This window comes from Canis lupus, chromosome 7 (genome assembly GCF_003254725.2).
Source record: "Canis lupus dingo isolate Sandy chromosome 7, ASM325472v2, whole genome shotgun sequence".
In the NCBI taxonomy this organism is placed as follows: Eukaryota; Metazoa; Chordata; class Mammalia; order Carnivora; family Canidae; genus Canis; species Canis lupus.
This window is the reverse complement of record NC_064249.1, coordinates 15,574,618-15,597,218: the sequence shown is the minus strand read 5'-3', so window position 1 is coordinate 15,597,218 and position 22,601 is coordinate 15,574,618. Positions and strand designations below refer to the sequence as shown.

Sequence of the window (22,601 nt, the reverse complement as noted above, 5' to 3'; positions counted from 1 at the left end):
GTATCTGAGCTTTAATTCATCTCATCAAACAAAACAAAGGGTATAGTCTGCAACCTGAACCAAAGTAATAATAATTAACATTGGTCATTGTTATGAAATATGTCAAATTCCATGTAAATTAGAAACAGGTGATAAATTGTAATAAATTTATAATTAACCAAAATCTGATAAAGCCCATTAATGGCTTGACAAATTTTAATATACTATTTATTAGCTATGGCATCCTACTGAAATTATAACCAGCCTTTGAATAGATAAAATTGAAAAGAGGGCACCTGGGTGGCTCAGTTGGTTAAGCATCTGCCTTTGGCTCAGGTCATGATCCCAGAATCCCGGGATGGAGTCTCACATCAGGCTCCCTGCTCTGAAAGGGGAGACTGATTCTCCCTCTCTCTCTGCCTGCCACTACCCCCTGCTTGTGCTGTCAAATGAAATCTTAAAAAGATAAAATTGATAGAGCTACTATAATTAGGATGCTAATGTTGGCTACAATAATTATCTTATTCTGTTTTACCATACTATAAATGATTTGGAATCCTATTAGGCATCACTATGATAAAACATATATTGTTTTATATATCACAAAACAGTTGTGAAAGGCAGCAAAACAATAGCAAATATACACCTCACTTACTAACCTTGCCAAAATTACTCAAGGGGTGGTTTAGGGGTAGAATGGATTATGTATTAACATCTGAGGATCCATAGAGACTTACCGAAGACTTTGGGAAAACCTTAAAATTAAGGAAACTCCAGATATTAGCCTGATCATCCAACCCAGTTATATCCTATATTAAAAAGAGCAACTAAGGAAGATAATCCAGTGCTCTTATTAGAAGCATTAGGTAACACAGATGCCAGCAGGCAGAAAGGAAAAGTGCTAGCGCAAAAAGTTATCTCCAGGGTAGGAAGAAACCCAGAGCCTTTTGATTCTAACTGCACCAGTCTACATCCTGAGGATAATAACTATTTCCACCCTTTTGACCTTGGTAATAATGAAGGATAATTGGAAGAAAGGCAATTCCTGTTCCCTCCTTGTTCTAAGAGGAAACTACTCGGAAAAGGAAAAAGACCCCATCCTGTTCTCTAGGCTTTACTCAGTGCTCTAACTTTAAGTCTTCCTACTGGAAGGACTTACCACTTGTGACAGAAAGGAAAAGCATGGCCTTGGGCGTCCTAACTCAGGCCTAGGGACCAGCTCAACAGCCAGTGTGATAGTTGAACAAAGAGCTTGATCTAGTGATCTGTGGCTGGCTGGAATGACTTAGGGCCACCCTCTTGATCCCCAAGGCTACGAAACACTGCTCTGGAAGGAGCCTCCACCCTGTCCCTTGTGAACAAGTGCCTGATAGAGGAGTGCATGGACAGAAAGAGTATTAATCAGATTAAAACAGCCCATAAGAGCCCATAAAAACCCTTAGATTTTAATGCCAAATTGGGAACCCTCTTTGGTCTTGTCTCTCTTCAGGAGCTTGGTACTATCTCTCAATAAACTTTGCTTTGCTGCCCACGACTCTCCTCTGGTCTACCTCCTCATTCTTCGAAGCAACATGATCAAGAACCATGGGCATGAAAAGAAAAGAAATCCTGAAACAGTAACTTTAACTAGAAGCTAAAAGCCCATGATAATAGGCAAAAACTACAACACATGATTAACATAGAATCAATAAGAGTCACTGAAAAGAACACTAATACTAGACAAGAAATGAGAAAAATTAGAACGGAATTCCAACAAATTGATGTGGACATAGAAGGTCCAAAGGAGGACAAAACCTGATCCCCTCATAATAGAGATCATGTACTTCAAACCCATTACCACTGATGCTAAAATGAATCAATACCTGAGAGCATATGGGGAAAATAATATTAACTTAGAATGATCTTTGTTTGGGTAGCAACAAACGGGATTAAAATGACCAATACCTAATATATTATCCCTTAAAACACCTCCATGGAAAACAGCAGTGGAAACTACTAATGTACTTCATTATTATATTTCATTATTATGAAATTAGGGCTATTAACTCTGATTTATGAAAGAGGACAGATATCCTTACTGATACATGTAGAAGCAACAGAACAAATTAAAAGGCCAGCTTAAGAGCTGTACCCTACAAGATGGAACAGCATTACTTACAGTATTTGCATGAGTCAGAAAAACAGAACTGATTGACTTGATAAGAACAGTCAAGGAATTAAGATAAAGGCTATAGCTTTAAACTTCGTGTATATAAACAAAACAGGGTTACAGTTAATGAAAATAAACCAAATCAAAACAGACCATCTAGACGTAAGTCTATAAGGCCTTTTTGGCTCCCTAAATCATTTAGGTCACCACCCTCGAAAACAAATGATAAAAGTAGAAGCTTAAATGAGAACCCAAGAAAGTATGTACAGTGGCAGAGAAATGGAAACAGTCAAGCTTTTATGGTAGATAGATCTATAGAAAATAAATGGACCCACTACCCCATTTACTATAAATACCAACTGCTTTATAAAATCTAATCCCATTAATAGACAAGCCACTGATAGTCAAAGGAAAGCAAAACTCATGAACCCACCCATAGGGACTCTGTGGTCACTGTCTCTTGGCCCAAGGCAAAGATAATTGTCCATATATTACACAGGACATATCAATAGAAACCTGTTTTGCAAGCATAAATACTACATATACCACTGTGTTGGTCCATTCTTGGAATGGAAGTAATAGGACATAAAATTTGAGGGAAACATTCAGGAACTCCTAAAGGAACAAATTATTGTGCCTCCTGTTTCACATTATAATAATCCAATCAAGCCTATTAAAAAGCTGGATGAGTGTTATATATTTACAGTAGATTATAGGAATTTAAACGAACACCCTCCCTAAATTGGGGGGGGGGCAGACATAGGCACTATCATAAGAAGTATCACCACTGGATCTGGAACTAATTACCTGGGGATAGATTTATCTGAATATCTTTGCTATTTCAGTTGAAAAGGAGAGCCAACCCATGACTGCCTTCACGTGATACCAAGTTTACTAGGTTACCAACAAGATACTTTAACCACCCAGTAATAACTTGCAATCTTCTAACACAAGACATCTAGGTCTTTTGGGAAACCACACCACACACACAAACCAGTATTTCTTATATTGATGAAATCTTTGTTTAAGAAGATAACTTGGAACAATAGACTAGGGTTATAATATAATTAATAGAATAACTTACACTCAGAGAATGGACAATTGACTCAAATAATGTCCATACTACAGTAAAATTTCTAGGTATAATTTGGTCCTCTGAAGGCAGAAAAATAACTGACCCAGTTATAAAGAAGATAGCATACAAACTTCTACCACAAAAGCAGCAGGTCACAAACTGATAGGACTGTTTCAATATTGGAAAGAGCACATACCACATGAGTATATATTAAAACACATTTATAAAATAACTAGGAAAAGTAGGGAATTCAGATGCTCAAAAGGCAGCCTTATTTTAGAAATGTTGTCAGAACCTTTAATACATTGGTACCAGTTGGCGAGAAATGGTATAAATGAAAGTACCTATGTTCATAGAGGATTGCAAATGGTGTCTGTGGATAAAAACACTGCAGGATACTAAATTTTACCTGACAGCATTTTGGGCTAAGTGCCCATGGCCCAAGAACAGATACCAATCATTTGAAAGTCTCACCTGGGTACTTGATAAGGCCCTACAAAATAGAGAGCCACTAACAGAAATAAGCCAATAAGCCACTAACAGAAATAAGCCAATTAAACTCCAACAGCCTATTCTGGAGGAAGTAAAGCAGATCCCTAACAGAGGGGAACTACATCTGACCATAAAGGTCTAACACGGAAATTGTAAACTTCTGAGTGGGATAAATAGTTGGATTGTTGACCCCCTATATTAACTGAGGAAATCCCGGCAATGCCAGTAGTGGAGAAGTTTGAATTACCAAGGGGCGAACCTATTCAAGTTCAAGCAGTTGGGCAATAGGAACCAACCTTGTCCGTGGCACTCAACAATACATGCTTCCATGATGCCATGGGGAGAACACTAGCAGGCTGTGGTCTTGAGGACATTATAATGGTAGTGTTACCTAACACAATCAGGCTCAGGAGGATCAGTACAATATGCTGAACTAATAGCCATAAAATGGGAGATTGAACAATCTGTTAAGGAAAATCAGAATGAGGTATATATTTTCTCAGACTAATGGGCAGTAGCTAGTTGAATAACAATTTTGGTCAGAAAATGGTGGGAAAGAACTGGAAAATAGGAAATATATAGAGTAAGGACATAATGGCAGAAAATAGTATTGTATGACATCTCCCTATTCCTGCAGGAAAGATGATTTGAAAAAAATCCAGCATTAGAGCATTAAAAATCTGGATGGTATGGTATCCCATCCATCATAAAATCAGATCAGGTCTCCCACTTCACAGGAAAGTGAATATAAGAATGGGCTAAGGACAAGGCATAATGTGGAGCTTTCACTTACTCTATAGCTCTACCACCTCTGAATCAGTTGAAAGGTTTCATGGCTTGCTGAAGCAAAAGCTTGGGTTGCTTACTAACAATCAGGATATGAAAGCTTGGACTAAAACAATCTGGGAGATGACAAGATTTCTAAGCCATAATTATAGAAAGGATATAAGAACTCTCAACTAGTGAATAGTGCAGCCATCCATAGAGATAAGAATTAGCACTAACAACACCCCAGAATCTAAATCAACAAGCAAAGTATTAATAAAAAGAATTATGATATATTTAGTACTGGGGAAATTATAGCACCTGCCACTAATAAAACCTATAGGATGACCAGAGGAAAGGGCATATTACATCAAATTAAATAATATGATGCCTCTATAATAATTTCTGGATGGAAGAACACCATCATGTATCAACACTACATGCCTAATATATTTAGCCTAGCATGATGTACGGTGATTATGCCTGGGGAAATATTAGCAATAATGGCCATAATAACTGTAGATTTCCCTGAGTGGCAAGAACAAGAATGAATTAAAAGTTTATAGGACACCTATCTTATTTTGCAGGCATGAATCCACTATACATCTTTAACTCTATTACTATTACCAAGTGGGTTAGTGCAGCCTGCTGCCTGCTGGCCATATTTCACATACTATTTTGCCTGTTGCTCACTCCTGGATACCATGCTCACTGTAGCTATGGATACTCTTCTGTATCCAAGATTCCAAGACATGGCTGAGTGACATGCTTTATCATGTCTCCTTCTGGATCTATGAAATAAGTAGACAACCCACAAGAATGGTGGAGGTGGTGGTTGTGGTGGTTGTGGGCTGGAATGAACATTTATTCAACATATGCTAGAAGTCCAATATTTTATTAGGCTGTTACATATTTTCTACATTGACACAATCATCCTGAAAGACAGTTTTATTTCTCCACTTTACAGGTGGCGACATGAGGTACAGAGAATATAAATGATCTGTCCCGGATCACATGGCTAGTAAGACCCAGAAATGAAATCCTATTCAGCTCAGAAGCCTATGGTCTTTTATCTGTATACATTTCCCCCTCTCACTAGAGCTGATTAGCAGTAATTTTCTGGCTAAGGATTATTTTTGCACAATGCTTTCCAGCCAACTGAATACTTCCATTCTTTCATTGAATCATTCTTGTCAACATAATGCCAAGCTAGTTTCCTCCTTTAGTTCTTATACAATTTTATTGATTTCAATTAACTGACCCCACTTAGCATATAAAGGTATTTGTTAGAAGATTTGAGTTAATTATATAAAGGGGTGTGTGGCATCACCACTCTGTCCACTTGAAGATGGAGGCTGTACCCAGGTTCTGAAGTCACTGACATATGGAATTACTGTTTCACAGTATTACATGTCACTGCTGCACTAGACTGGAAGCCAAGACCTCCTCTATGTATGTACACTTTCATTCCAATATGGCTGATTCAGGCAGCCCTTGTAGGCAGGCCAGTGGCCTTAAAAGCAGCTTATTTTCCACTCTAGAATTACAGATCAGGTCTTCTTGGCTGACTGGCATTTCTCCCAGGCCATTTTAGAACAACATGAAAGACTTGTGAGTGGGAAATATATAGAGTACCCCTACCCCCGAAAAAGATTGGTGTTATATACTGGTGGGTCTTTTATGCCAATATACATGGCAGCAAAGAGCCTCCAGAGGGCAGAGCTTATTTGCCATTGTCCTTGAACTGTGTCTTCAATTTACTTCTCCACTTCGGTGGCCCAAGGTAAGGAATAAATCATGGTCCTAAATAGTGAAGTTCTACTAGCCCCAAGATATGAATAGCAACCATCCTGCCCTTTCCCAAGTTAGGTGATGTAATGCCCATTCAACGGATACAACACAGATTCAGATATGTTCAATGATTTGCCCAATGCCACACAGCCAGTGCCAAGGTAGATCAAGGCCAAGTTCCTTCCAGACTTCAGGTCAGATTCTTGTATGTTTTTGGATGGGAAGTGAATTAAAAGCAAAATGAGACTTGGATATTGGGTATTGAGCTTTCAGATACAAATTAATTTTTAAAAAGAGTAATAAAATTTATTATAAGAAGATTAATAGTTGTATCTTGTGATAAGTCTGATATTATTATAATTCATTATTTGATAAGTAATACCGCAAAAACATCAGAAATAAAAAAACACCCACATTCTCATTATGATAAACTATTTTAATATTCCATATTCCACCTTAGACTTTATTTACATGCATAGGAGAGTTTTGCATAATTGACATTCTATTGTATTGCTCCACTGTGATGCTGCTTAAATTAAGAAACAATATACTACAAGCACATTATACTGATTTATAGTAATTATTTAAAATGACTAAAAAATAAAAATAAAATGACTAAATATTCTATCAATTATGTTATCAAAGATTGTTTAAACATCTCTTTTTGTCTTATTTTTATTTGCTTCCTCTTATTAATATGAATAACATTCCAAGGAACTACTCTAAGCACATAACTTCATCCTTTGCAAATAAAAAATTATAGTTGTTGCTTGAAATATGTGAAATATGTGTCTAAGTGTGTGAGTGTATGTTTAGTTTTACTTCATGAAGGAAAGATAATTTTAGAAAAGAAAAAATAGATACTACCTTGTAATCCCAACACTTGGAATAATTGCTGTTAAAACTCTGTTATTATAAAGATGCATATTCCTTATATAGTTATCAAGTAATATTTGGGACTCATATTTATGTGTATTATTAATAATAGCTTGAGTCATATCATAGTATGGATGCTTCTGCATCTACTTCCATTCAAGAATATTTTCTCATTTTATTATATAGTTCTTTGTAGCCTGTACCATGATTTAATTGCATCCCTTTATTAGACACTTAGTGGGTTTTTTAATACTTTATATTTAACAACACTACAATTATTTTGAAATTAGTCTTTATAAACATCTACAATTAGTTCCTTAGAGTTAAATTTCTAATTGGAATAGCTGATTTAAGGGTTTTCATATTTTTGTTTTATATTACCATATTGCTTTCCAGAAGAGTTGTATCATGTAAACTTCTTTCTCTATATGAGGGTGTCTTTTTCCCCTCATGCTGGCAAGAGGCAGTTTATTAAAAAAAAAAAAAAGAAGAAGAAGAAGAAGAAGAAGGAAAAAAAACCTCAAAAGACCTCTGTCAATTCTGTAGGTAAAAAACAGACTCTCCTGTATAATTTTGGATTTCTGTGACTACTTTTGAAGCCAAAAATTTGTATTTTGGGTCATAAAACACACTTACACAAATTTAGAAGAATAGAAATCATACAATGTCTACTTTCAGACCACAATGCATTGAAACTGAAATAAGTAACAGAAAGGTAGCTGGAACATCCCAAAATACCTGGGAGATTAAACAACATACTTCTAACAATACACAGGTCAAAGAAGAAATATCAAAAAATACTTTAAAATATTTTTAACTAAATAAAAATGAAAATGCAACTTACCAAAATCTGTGAGATACTGGAAAAGCACCATTTAGAGGGAAATTTATACCATTGAATGCATGTTAAAAAATAAGAAAGATCTAAAATTAACAATCTAAGTTTCCACATTAAGAAACTAGAAAAAGAAAAGCAAATTGAATCCAAAGTAGGCATGAAGAAAAGAAATAATAATCAGAGCAGAAATCAATGAAATCGAAAACAGAAGATTAATAGAGAAAATCAATGAAATCAAAAGCTGGTCCTTTGAAAAGTTCAATAATATCAATAAACCTCTAGCCAAGCTACTAAGAAAAACAGAGAGAGGATAAAAATTACTAATATCATAAATGAAATAGAGGACATCATTACAGATCCCATGTACATTAAATGGATAATAAAGGAATACTAGGAGAAGCTCTATGTCACAAAATTGATAACCTAGAGGAAATAAACCAATTCCTTGAAATACACAATTTGCTGATACTCACCAAAAAGAAAACAGAAAATCTACTAAAGAAATTGGATCAATAATTAGTAAACTTCCATAAGAAACCCAGATGGGTTCATTGGTAAATGCTACCAAACTTATTAAGAAAGAATTTATACCTAATAGTGAAAGGGAAAATAAGGGAAGGGAGAAGAAATGTGTGGGAAATATCAGAAAGGGAGACAGAACGTAAAGACTGCTAACTCTGGGAAACGAACTAGGGGTGGTAGAAGGGGAGGAGGGCGGGGGGTGGGAGTGAATGGGTGACGGGCACTGGGTGTTATTCTGTATGTTAGTAAATTGAACACCAATAAAATATAAAAAAAAAAAAGAAAGAATTTATACCAATTCTCTATAGTCTCTTTCAGAGAATAGAAACAGAGGGAATACTAACTCATTCTATGAGATCAGCATTACCCTAATACTAAAATCAGACAAAAAGTATTACAAGAAAAAAAACACATAATCAATATCTCTCATCAACATAGATGCAAAAATCCTCAACAAAGTAATAGAAAATCTACTCCAATAATGTATAAAAAGTATTATATAACACAACCAAGTTGTATTTGGTGTGCAAGGCTTGCTTAATATCCAGAAATCAATCAATGTAATCAATTACATCAACTGGCTTTTAAAAAAGAAAAAAAATACGTGATTATATCAATAGATGCAGAAAAAGTATTTGCAAAGCTCAAAACCCATTCATGATAATAATCCTCAGTAAACTAGGAATAGAGAACTTTTTCAACTTCATAAAGAATATCCATCCACAAAAAAACTATTGTTTAATATCTTACTTAGTAGTGAGAAACTTAAGCTTTCTCACTAGGATTAGAAACAAAACAAGGACCTCTTACTGGTCCTTTTCAACATCATACTACTTAAGTTCTAGCTAACACAATAAGAGAAGGACAGGAAATTAAAAGTATACAGTTTGGGAAGGAAGAAATAAAACTTTTGCTTGTAGATGACATAATTATCTATGTAGAAGATCTAAAAGGATCAACAAAAAAATCTACTGGAATTAATAAGAGGTTATAGCAAAATTGCAGGGTGCTAAGAATATACAAGCACCATTCATTTTCCTATATACCAGCAATGAACAAGTAGAATTTGAAATTAAAAGCACAATACCATTTACATTAGCATCCTCCAAAATGAAATTCTTAGATGTAAATCTAACAAAATATGTGCAAGATCTATCTTAGGAAAACTACAAAAATCTATTGAATTAAGTCAAAGAAAAAAGTAAACGGAGAGATATACTATGTTTGTGGATAGGAAGACTTAATATTATCAAGATGTTAATTCTCAACTTGATCTATATGTTAAATGTAAACTCAGTAGAAATTCCAGCAAGTTATTTTGTGGATATCAACAAATTTATTCTAAAGTTTATACAGAAAGCAAAAGATCCAGAGTTGACAACATAATATTTAAGGAGAACAAAGTCAGAGAACTGACACTACCTGACTTCAAAGCTTACAATACAGCAACACTAATCAAGACAATGTGGTATTGGCAAAAGAACAGATAAATAGATTAGCAGAACAAACAAATTTATCAAAATAGATCAACAGACAAATAGATCAATATCAGCCTGGAGAGCCCAGAAATAGACTCACCTAAGGGACAAAGGAGCAAAGGCAATACAATAAGGTAAAGGTAGTCTTTTCAACAAGTGGTGCTGCAACAACTGCAATTCACATGCAAAAAAATGAATGTAAATACAGACCTTACACCCTTCACAAAAATAAACTCAAAATAGACTATAGGCCCAAATTTAAAGTTAAAAAATGATACAACTCCTAGGAGAAAAACACAGGGGGAAAACCTAGATGACCTTGGGTTTGGCGATGATTTTTTTTTTTAAGATTTTATTTCTTTATTCATGATAGACATAGAGAGAGAGAGAGAGGCAGAGACACAGGCAGAGGGAGAAGCAGGCTCCATGCCAGGAGTCCAACGTGGGACTTGATCCCGGGACTCCAGGTGGCAATGATTTTTTAGATACAAAACTAAAGACATCAACCACGAAAGAAAAATGGATAAGCTGGTCCTCATTCAAATTAAACATTTCTGCTCTGTAAAAAAATATGTCATGAGAATAAGAAGAGGGATCCCTGGGTGGCGCAGCGGTTTGGCGCCTGCCTTTGGCCCAGGGCGCGATCCTGGAGACCCAGGATCGAATCCCACGTCAGGCTCCCGGTGCATGGAGCCTGCTTCTCCCTCTGCCTATGTCTCTGCCTCTCTCTCTCTCTCCCTGTGTGACTATCATAAATAAATAAAAATTAAAAAAAAAAGAAAAAAAAAGAGAATAAGAAGAGAAGCCACAGACCAGGAAAAAATATTTGGAAAAGACATACCTGATAAAGGATGATATCTAAAATTTTTCAAAGAACTCTTAATTCAACAATAAGAAAGTAACTAAAAAATGGTTAAAAACTTTAATGAGCACCTCATCAAAGAAGATATCCTATATTATATATCATCAGAGAAATACAAATTAAAACAAAAACAAGATAGCACCATGCACCACCTACTAGAATGGCCAAAATCTAGATCACTGACAACATTAAATGCTGGTAAGGATGTGGAGCAACTGGAATTCTCATTCATGATCAATGGGAAGGCAAACTGGTTCAGCCATTTTGGATGACAATTTGGTTGTTTCTTATAAAACTAAACAAATTCTTACCATATGATCCAACAGTCATGCTCCTTGGTATTTGCCCAAAGGAACTGAAAACTTATGGCTATCCAAAAACCTGCACATGGATATTTACATCAGCTTTATTCATAATTTACTAAAACTTGGAAACAACCAAACTGTCCTTCAATATATGAATGGATGAACAAACTGGGACATCCAGACAATTAACTATTATTCAATGCTAGTATGAAATGATCTATCAAATCATGAAAAGACATGGAGGATCCCTAAATGCATATTACTAAGTGTTAGAAGCCAATATGAAAAGGCTACATACTATGTGATTTCAATTATATAACATTCTGGAAAAGGCAAAACTATAGAGACAATAAACAAGATCTGGGGTTGCCAGGGGCTGTCAGGGGAGAAAAGATAAATAGGCAGAGCACAGAAGCTTTTTAGGGCAGTGGGAATATTCTGTATGATACTGTAATGATGGCATGTCATTATTCATTTGTCCAAACCTTTTACATGTACAACACCAAGAGTGAACTCTAATGTAAACTATGGACATTGGGTAATTATGATGCATTAATGTAGGTTCATCAGTTGTAAAAAATGTACCACTCTGGTGGTGGGGGTGTTGATATGGGGGAGTTATGCATGTGTGTAGGGTAGGGGAATATGGGAAATCTTTGTACCTTTCCCTCAATTTTGCTGTGAACTTAAAACTGCTCTAAAATTAAAGTCTTAATTAAGAAAATAATTTGAAATAAAGATGGATTTTTATTCCACTATTACCAAATTCAGCTGGTATAGAAAGCAAGACATACACCTATAATGCTGATTTTTTGTTTTAAGATTATAGAAGCTTCAGTGTTATGCTAAATGGAAAGATGCTTCATGTTCATAGATTGGATGACTTAATATTAGATGGCAGTGTTCTCCAAGTTGAACTACAGATCAACAAAAAAACGTTCTAAAATTAGTTTGTGTTGATGACTGTATAACCCTGTAAATATATTTTTAAAAATGTAGAATTCTACAAATATCATGCAGCTATTTCCTTTGATATACCCAAGAACTGGATCTAGCCCAGAGAAGCCTGACTAGACTGATCAAGAAGACAAAGCCCTCTGTACTCATTCTCATTTCCTATTTCTCTACTTTAGCAGTAAAGTGTATCTGGCACCTGTCCATAGCTCTCAACCTTGGCTCTATGTTAGAATCACTTGGGCCCCATCCCAGACCAGTTAAGTCAGAAACTTTTGTGGGGCCCAGGTTCAATCTTTTAAAAAATCTCCCAGGACTTCAGGTTTCTGATCCAGCATGTAAGGAGTTTAGAAACTCCTTTACCCTATTCTATCAATAAGTAAAATACTGAAGAAACTAAAAAATCAACAAGCCTTCTTAGATCTATCAAAGGAGCAATATTACAAGGCAAACTGCTGCTCCTCAAACTAGAGAGACAGACAGATGAGTACAGAGAATCTCAATTTACCAGAGCAGAAACCCACCTCAGTGAGAACCAAAAATGGGGGAAGAAATCTAAGCTGTAACTGATAAATTGCTGGAGTGCGGTATGGACAAGTCTGAGAGATTAAAACAAAAACAGGAAGCTTCAATCACAGGGGCAGGGCTCACATTTTTGTGCATTTTATCTCCAGGAGCTGTAGCAGGTTCTCACTGTAAAGATCAGAGAAAAAGCTCGGGCTTCCAGGAGAGGGAGGCAAAAAGTGACCATTTTGAAACACACCAGAGCATTCCAAGAAAGGCATACCCACAAGAGAAACTATTTCATCAGACCTAATATACTAGGGTTTTAGCAGAGTCTAACCAACTCAGGTGAAGGGAAAATAGCCAACTCCAGGTACTCTAGCTTCCTATGTGGGAGAAGGCAAACACACAAATCCAGGCCCCTCTGGCCATCCTGGGCCATTTAAATGGGTAAAGGGGAAAAAAAGGGAAAAACTGCAAAGCACATGCAAAATTGACAGCCCAGCACAGACTCACTAAAAGCCTAGCATTTAATCATAAGACCATGCAAGCAGACCTTGGAAATATTGCAGATTCAATGCCAGACCACAATAAAGTGAATAAAGTGAGTCAAGTGAAGTTTTTTGGTTCCCAGTGCATATAAAATTTATCTTTGCACTATACTATAGTCTATTAAGTATGCAATGACATTGTGTCTAAAAAAATGTCCATATCTTAATAAAAAAATACAGTATTGCTAAGAATGCTAACTGTGACCTATGCCTTTAGAGGTCCATAATCTTGCTGGTAGAAGGTCTTGCCACCATGTTGATGCTGCTATCAGGCTGGTGCCTGGTAAAGGCTGGAGTGGCTAGTGGCAATTTCTTAAAATAAGACAATAGTGAAGTTTGTCCCATTGGTTGAATCTTTCACAATTTCTCTGTAGCATGCAATACTGTTTGATAGCATTTTACCCACAGGAGAACTTTCAAAATTGGAGTTGATCCTCTTAAAACCTGCCATTGCTTCTTCAGTTTACACAGTATTCTAAATCCTTGGTTGGCATTTGAATAATCTTCACAGCATCTTCACTAGGAGTACACTCCATCTCAAGAAACCACTTTCTTGCTCATCCATAAGAAGCAGCTCCTCATCCATTCAAGTTTTACCATGAGATTAAAGCAATTCAGTCACATCTTTGGGCTCCAGTCCAAGTCTAGTTCTTTGGCTCTTTCTACTACATCGGCAGTGATTTCCTCTACTGAAGTCTTGAACCCCTAAAGTCATCCATGAGGATTGAAATCAACTTCTTGCAAATTCCTACTAATGTTGATATTTGGACCTCTTTCCATGAATCACAAATGTTAATGTTCATTTGTGAATACTCTGCTGAAGGTTTTTAATTTACTTTGCCCAGATCTAACAGAGGAATCACTATCTATAGTAGCTATAGCTGTAAGAAATGTATTTCTTAAATAGTAAGACTTGAAAGTCAAAATTTCTCCTTAATCTATGTACTGTAGAATGGACATTGTGTTAGCAGGCATGAAGACAATATTAATGTCATTGCACATCTCCATCAGGATTCACAGGTGGCCAAATATTTTGTCAATGAGCAGTAATCTTTTAAAAGAGATCTATTTTTTTTTCTGAGGAGTAGGTCTCAGTGGGCTTAAAATACTCAGTAAACTATGTCATAAAAAGATGTACTATCATCCAGGCTTTGTTGTTCTATTTATGGAGCATAGGCAGAGTAGATTTAGCATAATTCTTGAAGGCCCTAGGATTTTTGGACTGGAAATGAATATTGACCTCAACTTAAATTCACCAGGTGCATTAACTCCTAACAAATAAGGTTTGAAGTTTTTTTTTTTTTTTTTAAGGTTTGAAGTTTTGAAGTCAGGTTTTGCCTTCTCTCTGGCTATGAAAGTCATAGATGGCATCATTCAATATAAGACTGTTTTATTTACAATAAAAGTCTGTTGTTTAATGTGACTACCCTCATTGATTTTCATGGCTAGATTTTTTGGATAACTTCCTGTAGCTTCTACATCAGCACTTGCTGCTTCACCTTGAACTTTTATATTATGGAGATGGCTTCCTTCCTAAACCTCATGAACCAAACTCTGCTAGCTTCAAATTTTCTTCTGCAGCTTCTGCATCCTTCTCGAGCCTTCATAAAATTGAAGACAGTCAAGTCAGGGCCTTGCTCTGAATTAGGCTTTGGCTTAAGGGAATGTTGTGACTGGTTTGATATTTTATCCAGAGCACTGAAATTTTCCCCGTATCAGCAATAAGGCCATTTTGCTTTCTTATAATTTGTGTGTTCACTGGCATAGCCCTTTAACTTCCTTCAAGAACTTTTCTTTTGTGTTCACAACGTGGCTAACTCTTTGCCACTAGAGGCCTAGTTTTCAGACTGTTTCAGCTTTTGACATGCCTTCTTCACTAAGCTTAATCATTTCTAGCTTTTGATTTACAGTGAGAAACATGACTCTTCCTCTCACTTGAATATTTAGAGGCCATTGTAAGGTTATTAATTGGCCTAATTTCAATATTGTTGTGTCTCAGGGAACAGGGAGACCTGAGGGGAGAGAGACAGGGGAACAGCCAGTTGGTAGAGCAGTCAAAATACACGATACTGGGACACCTGGGTGGCTCAGCAGTTGAGCGTCTGTCTCCGGCCCCTGGCGTTATCCTGGAGTCCGGGAAACAAGTCCCACATCAGGCTCCCTGCATGGAGCCTGCTTCTCTCTCTGCCTATGTCCCTGCTTCTCTCTGTGTGTCTCTCATGAATAAATAAATAAATAATTTAAAAAATACATGATACTTATGATTAAATTTGCTGTCATATATGGGCACAGTTTATGACACCCCAAAGCAATTAAAATAACATCAAAGATCACTTGATCACAGAGCACTATAACAAATATAATAGTAATGAAAGAGTCTGAAATACTGCAAGAATTTCAGGAATTCCAAAATAAGATAGACCAGAAAATGAGCAAATGCTGTTAGAAAAATTATGATAATACATTTGCTCAACACAAGGTTTCTACAAACCTCAATTTGTAAAAAATGCAATGTCTGCAAAGTGCATAATGTGAAGTGCGAAAATACAAGGTGTGTCTGTAGGATATTCTTTTCTCTTTCACACCATACTACTACCTTATAAAAGGCCTGTTTATCACAGTTTCTTTTACTAAGTACGTTATGTCTGGCCTTCTACAAAAAATTACAAGGCATTTTAGTATGGTAAAAAGCATCAGAAACAGACCCAGATATGGCAAGAATGTTGGAATCATCAGACCACAAATTTAAAACCACTATGCTTTATATGCTAAGGGATCTAATGCAAAAAGTAGCCAACATGCAAGAACAGGTGGGTAATCTAAGCAAAGAGATGAAAATTCTAAGAAAAAATAAAAAAAAATGAATGCTAGAGATAAAAAGACTGTAATGGAAATGAAGAATATCTTTGATGGGCACATTAGTAGACTGGACATGGCTGAGAAAAAATCTGAGCTCAAGACTGTCCATTACAATCTCCAAAACTGAAAGGTAAAAAGAGAAAAAAACTGGGAAAAGGGGAAGAGAGCATCCAATCACTGTAGGATAATTACAAAAAGTGTAACATTCATGTAATGGAATAACCAGAAAAAGAGGAAAGGAAAAAGAATATTTAAAGCAATAATGATTGAGAATTTCCCCAAATTAACATTAGACACCAAGCTACAGATCCAGGAAGTTTAAAGAACACCAAGAAGATCAGCAAGAGAAAAACCAAGAACCATATGATCCTCTCATTGGATGCAGAGAAAGCATTTGACAAAATACAGCATCCATTCCTGATCAAAACTCTTCAGAGTGTAGGGATAGAGGGAACATTCCTCGACATCTTAAAAGCCATCTATGAAAAGCCCACAGCAAATATCATTCTCAATGGGGAAGTACTGGGAGCCTTTCCCCTAAGATCAGGAACAAGACAGGGATGTCCACTCTCACCACTGCTGTTCAACATAGTACTGGAAGTCCTAGCCTCAGCAATCAGACAACAAAAAGACATTAAAGGCATTCAAATTGGCAAAGAAGAAGTCAAACTCTCCCTCTTCACCGATGCCATGATACTCTACATAGAAAACGCAAAAGTCTCCACCCCAAGATTGCTAGAACTCATACAGCAATTCGGTAGCGTGGCAGGATACAAAATCAATGCCCAGAAGTCAGTGGCATTCCTATACACTAACAATGAGACTGAAGAAAGAGAAATTAAGGAGTCAATCCCATTTACAATTGCACCCAAAAGCATAAGATACCTAGGAAAAAACCTAACCAAAGATGTAAAGGATCTATACCCTCAAAACTATAGAACACTTCTGAAAGAAATTGAGGAAGACACAAAGAGATGGAAAAATATTCCATGCTCATGGATTGGCAGAATTAATATTGTGAAAATGTCAATGTTACCCAGGGCAATTTACACGTTTAATGCAATCCCTATCAAAATACCATGGACTTTCTTCAGAGAGTTAGAACAAATTATTTTAAGATTTGTGTGGAATCAGAAAAGACCCCGAATAGCCAGGGGAATTTTAAAAAAGAAAACCATATCTGGGGGCATCACAATGCCAGATTTCAGGTTGTACTACAAAGCTGTGGTCATCAAGACAGTGTGGTACTGGCACAAAAACAGACACATAGATCAGTGGAACAGAATAGAAAACCCAGAAGTGGACCCTCAACTTTATGGTCAACTAATATTCGATAAAGGAGGAAAGACTATCCATTGGAAGAAAGACAGTCTCTTCAATAAATGGTGCTGGGAAAATTGGACATCCACATGCAGAAGAATGAAACTAGACCACTCTCTTCCACCATACACAAAGATAAACTCAAAATGGATGAAAGATCTAAATGTGAGACAAGATTCCATCAAAATCCTAGAGAAGAACACAGGCAACACCCTTTTTGAACTCGGCCATAGTAACTTCTTGCAAGATACATCCACGAAGGCAAAAGAAACAAAAGCAAAAATGAACTATTGGGACTTCATCAAGATAAGAAGCTTTTGCACAGCAAAGGATACAGTCAACAAAACTCAAAGACAACCTACAGAATGGGAGAAGATATTTGCAAATGACATATCAGATAAAGGGCTAGTTTCCAAGATCTATAAAGAACTTATTAAACTCAACACCAAAGAAACAAACAATCCAATCATGAAATGGGCAGAAATCTCACAGAGGAAGACATAGACATGGCCAACATGCATATGAGAAAATGCTCTGCATCACTTGCCATCAGGGAAATACAAATCAAAACCACAATGAGATACCACCTCACACCAGTGAGAATGGGGCAAATTAACAAGGCAGGAAACAACAAATGTTGGAGAGGATGCGGAGAAAAGGGAACCCTCATACACTGTTGGTGGGAATGTGAACTGGTGCAGCCACTCTGGAAAACTGTGTGGAGGTTCCTCAAAGAGTTAAAAATAGACCTGCCCTACGACCCAGCAATTGCACTGCTGGGGATTTACCCCAAAGATACAAATGCAATGAAACTCCGGGACACCTGCACCCCGATGTTTATAGCAGCAATGGCCACGATAGCCAAACTGTGGAAGGAGCCTCGGTGTCCAACGAAAGATGAATGGATAAAGAAGATGTGGTTTATGTATACAATGGAATATTACTCAGCTCTTAGAAATGACAAATACCCACCATTTGCTTCAACGTGGATGGAACTGGAGGGTATTATGCTGAGTGAAGTAAGTCAGTCGGAGAAGGACAAACATTTTATGTTCTCATTCATTTGGGGAATATAAATAATAGTGAAAGGGAATATAAGGGAAGGGGGAAGAAATGTGTGGGAAATATCAGAAAGGGAGACAGAACGTAAAGACTGCTAACTCTGGGAAACGAACTAGGGGTGGTAGAAGGGGAGGAGGGCGGGGGGTGGGAGTGAATGGGTGACGGGCACTGGGGGTTATTCTGTATGTTAGTAAATTGAACACCAATAAAAAGTAAATTAAAAAAAAAAGAACACCAAGAAGAATAAGCACCAGAAAAACTATACTTAAGTACATTATATCCAAGTTACAGAATATCAAAGATACAGAAAAAAATCTTGAAAGAAGTCAGAGGAATAAAATGCTTTATCTATAGAGGAGGAAAGATAAGAGTTACATCTTACCTCTCAGTAACCATCCAAGCAAAAGGCAAAAAGAGACTTCTCTACAGACCTCCATTAGCTCACCTGTGAAATGTCTTGTGATTCATATCCTACCTGTCACATAATAAATGCTCAATGAAGGGTCTTGAATGTTTTAAAGTATCTGTTAGGGGCTCAGTAGAAAATCTTTTTATCTCTTATTAATAGTAGATTCATGGAACATAAAGAAATCCTCCAAATGACTCTGTGGAAATTGCACATTAGAAATTAATGAGTTTGTGGACGTCCTAGGTACTCAAAGCTCATGAGTCATGTGTTTTGTTGGAAGAAAAGCATTCAGAATTTTTTTAGAATTTAATTCTTCAACTATGTCACTTCTGGTCAATCATTTCCTTCATGTTCCAGGAAATTTAGGGAAAAGGTGGAAAGAGGGGGAGCAACTAATGTCCTCACTGCCAGCTCTGTGCCTGGCCCCATGCAGCCAGTACATTTGGCCCACAGTGTTCCAAGTTGGTCTCCAAACAACCCTAGGAGGTAGACATTAACATCTTTATTTTACACATAAAGTTTTTGGGACTAAACAAGTTTAAGTAATTTGCTAATGATCACTAAGGAGTGGGGATGGGATTTAAAACCAGCCTGCCTCATGGAAAAACAGGAGCTCATAGGGAAGGCAGGAGACCTTCTGGCCTGGGCTCTTGGTCAAGGGAGGGCCCATGTGTCAGAGCTTCTGGATGAGACTGGCTGGTCCATGGTCTTAATCCAGAATTGGAAGTAATATTTCCATTATTTCTTGACTTGAAAATGATCTTAAGAACCTCTGGAGAGCAACGTATTGTTTTCCTGTGCCCTTTCCTTTAAGAAGAGGATGGGAGGCCCATCAATTGTGAATACGGACATCTTTTATTCTATTTAATGATTTGTAGCTCTGGTTGAAATTAGGAGTGAGGACTGGCACCTCGAGGTGCTGCACACAAGTGGCCCCTTCCTCTGCAGCAACTCTTGGATCGGTTGGAGGCTTTCAAAATGAAGGACAGATATCTTTTCATACTTCTGTAAAAAGAGGGAAGATTTTATGTCATTTCCTGACACACAGAACTGGAAGGCTTCTGAAGGTGGAAGGTGGATCTCTCTATCTCTCTTGCTGTTTTCTCTTGCCTCTTTCCATCACTATTTAATCTGAATGGCTTATATGAACTTTCTTTTTTTTTAGATTTATTTTTATTTTTATTTATTCATGACAGACACACACACACACACAGAGGCAGAGACACAGGCAGAGGGAGAAGCAGGCTCCATGCAGGGAACCCAACATGGGACTCGATCCTGGGTCTCCGGGATCACACCCTGGGCTGAAGGCGGTGCTAAACCGCTGAGCCACCAGGGCTGCCCTTATATGAACTTTCTAAAAAAAAAAAAAAAATAGAGTGTTCTTAAAGCATCAGGAGTTATTGGAATATAAAAAATTCATAAGGAAAATTTGTTATTTCTTCTTTAATGTGCTAGTCATAATTAGATTTGATTACTGATTTGATTTTTCTGGTAAACATCACGGTCTACTCCAATTGTAAAGTCAGCATAATTAACTGTAAGGTTAGGGCAGGCATAAACTGCACATTCTGATTTGTCCCCTACATTCCCAAACCTAGCACAGTTCATTTACTAATGCATCCAACATGTTTTTATGGGGCAACTATTATCCGCATGTCACTGTGCTAGGTATTGGGAGCATAAAGAAAAGCAGGATGTGGTCTCTGTCCTACAAAGATTTATAGTCTAGTAGGTAAAGGGTATATACGTGTATATATATATATATATATATATGTATATACATACATATACATATGGATCTCTAAAGGGGAAAAAGTGTCGTAGAAACAGAGAGGAAATTGTGGGAAGAGAGAGGAGACAATCAGGAGGTGTCATTGTTGTGATATCTCTTATCACCAGGTGGAGGAAAAGGGAAAGGCATTTTACACAGCCTTGTTGCTGGGGAATGGAATGCATGAGGAAGAGAGGCAACAGATGAATCTGGAAATCCAGATTGGGGTCACATTGTCAGTGGTCTTGTATAATATGTCCCTAAGGAGTCGAGGCTTTTTTCGACGTGGATGGAACTGGAGGGTATTATGCTGAGTGAAATAAGTCAATCGGTAAAGGATAAACATTATATGGTCTCATTCATTTGGGGAATATAAAAATTAGTGAAAGGGAATAAAGGGAAAGGAGAGAAAATGAGTGAAAATATCAGTGAGGGTGACAAAACATGAGAGACACTTAACTCTGGGAAATGAACAAGGGGTAGTGGAAGGGGAGGTGGGCTGGGGGTTGGGGTGACTGGGTGATGGGCACTGAGGCGGCACTTGGGATAGCACTGGATGTATGCTAAGTGTTGGCAAATCATACTCCAATAAAAAAAAATTTAAAAAAAGGGAGTTGAGGCTTTTTCTCTCAGGGAAAGAAAGTTGACAGTCAGCAAGGAAACAAAATCTCAGTGCTACAACTATAAGGACAGAATTATGTCAACCACCTGAATGAGCAAGGGAATGGATCTACCCCTAGAGCCTCCAGAAAGGAATGCACTTCTGCACACCTGACATGAACCTGATGAGTCCCAAGTCAGACTTCTGACCTACAGCGCTGTAAGCGAGTAATTTTGTGTTGTTTTAAGCCAAAAAGTATCTGGTAATTTGTTATGTTATCAATAGAACACAAGTACAGAGACTAGAGGAGGCCAGCTTCTTTCCCTGGCCTTTTCCTTTGATGCCAGTGACTCTCATGGGTCTATTGTTTGAACTTCTCTTCATCCCTTTTAACATTTTCTTAGATCCAGGACCCAAATATAATTACAAGGGGAAAGAAAAAGTTTAAAGCAAAGATTGCAATTTGTTGGGCTGTGGGCCAATGTTGCCTACTGCCAAGTTTTGTTTGACTTGCATAGTATTATAAAAACTTTAAATTTCCTGTTCTTTTTCTCCTTTTCTTCTCTCTCTTCCTCTCCCCCACTTTTCTTCCTTTCTTTCTTTCCAGCTGAGTGTTACTCTCCCCTTTAAGAGGTGTTCACCAGTTCATCACAGTTTTCTACCTTGTTATCTCTCATGGGTTGCTTACTCATTTATATTATCTGCTTGCATGGTAACTGATTGCCTTTGTGATGCTAGCCTAAATCTAGAGTAAGAAGATACTAGATCTTAGCTTAGCCCATTAGGGGAGGAAATTCTCACTCCTTTCTTCTGGGCCTTCCTTAGGCTGAATGCTTGCTTCCCTGGACCCTCTCCCAGTGGCCTGAGGCTCTCTGTACCTCATCTACATTGAGAACTTTTCTAGTCACATCTGCCTATAGTCTTCCTGGCCTGTCACAATCAAAGCTCCATCCAGATGATCTCACAGTCCCATGTATTTGTGAGCCCTGTCCTGACATCACATTTTTTAGTCTTGATAAAATTTAGGAAATAAAGGGCATCAACATAGCAGGAAACTGCCTGGAAATTTGAGAGACTTCAACAAGCTTTCTAGTCTTTCCTTCTTCTGAAATTCACAGAGTTGAGCCAGTCAGTCTTTTCTCCATTATCTTAAGTGGAGGACATTTAACATTTGGTCATTTATTTTACTCCTGATTTTCTTCAAAGAAAAGAAAATGGGCCTAGTGACTCTATAACTATGACAATAATTTAGGTCTTTAGGTCAAAAGTTTTCCAAAAAGTCTCTTTATCTATTAATTGGCAGACAAACAGAACTCCAGGGAAGAACTATTACTTTTGTGTGTGAAAAGTTGTATAGAAGGTGACCATGGAATGAGAACTAGTCAAAGATTAAGAAGTGATGTGTTCTAGTTCAGATTCTCCCTTCTGAAGATGA

General features: G+C 37.1%; 1 protein-coding gene across 19 annotated transcripts in view; it reads right to left on the bottom strand.

Annotated features, from left to right (window-relative positions):
* RGSL1 (regulator of G protein signaling like 1) overlaps positions 1 to 22,601 on the bottom strand; it is a 309,935-nt gene that overhangs the window by 44,734 nt on the left and 242,600 nt on the right. For 16 of the 19 annotated variants that reach the window (XM_049112128.1, XM_025429980.3, XM_025429991.3 and 13 more), the window contains one exon: positions 19,628 to 19,796. The exons of 1 other annotated variant lie outside the window; for it this stretch is intronic. The gene's annotated coding sequence lies outside the window, so the exon portion shown is untranslated. Of the gene's footprint in view, positions 1 to 14,405; positions 15,154 to 19,627; positions 19,797 to 19,861; positions 20,149 to 22,601 lie in introns of those variants that run through there. 2 more of the 19 variants (XM_025429989.3, XM_049112127.1) reach the window with 2 other exon arrangements.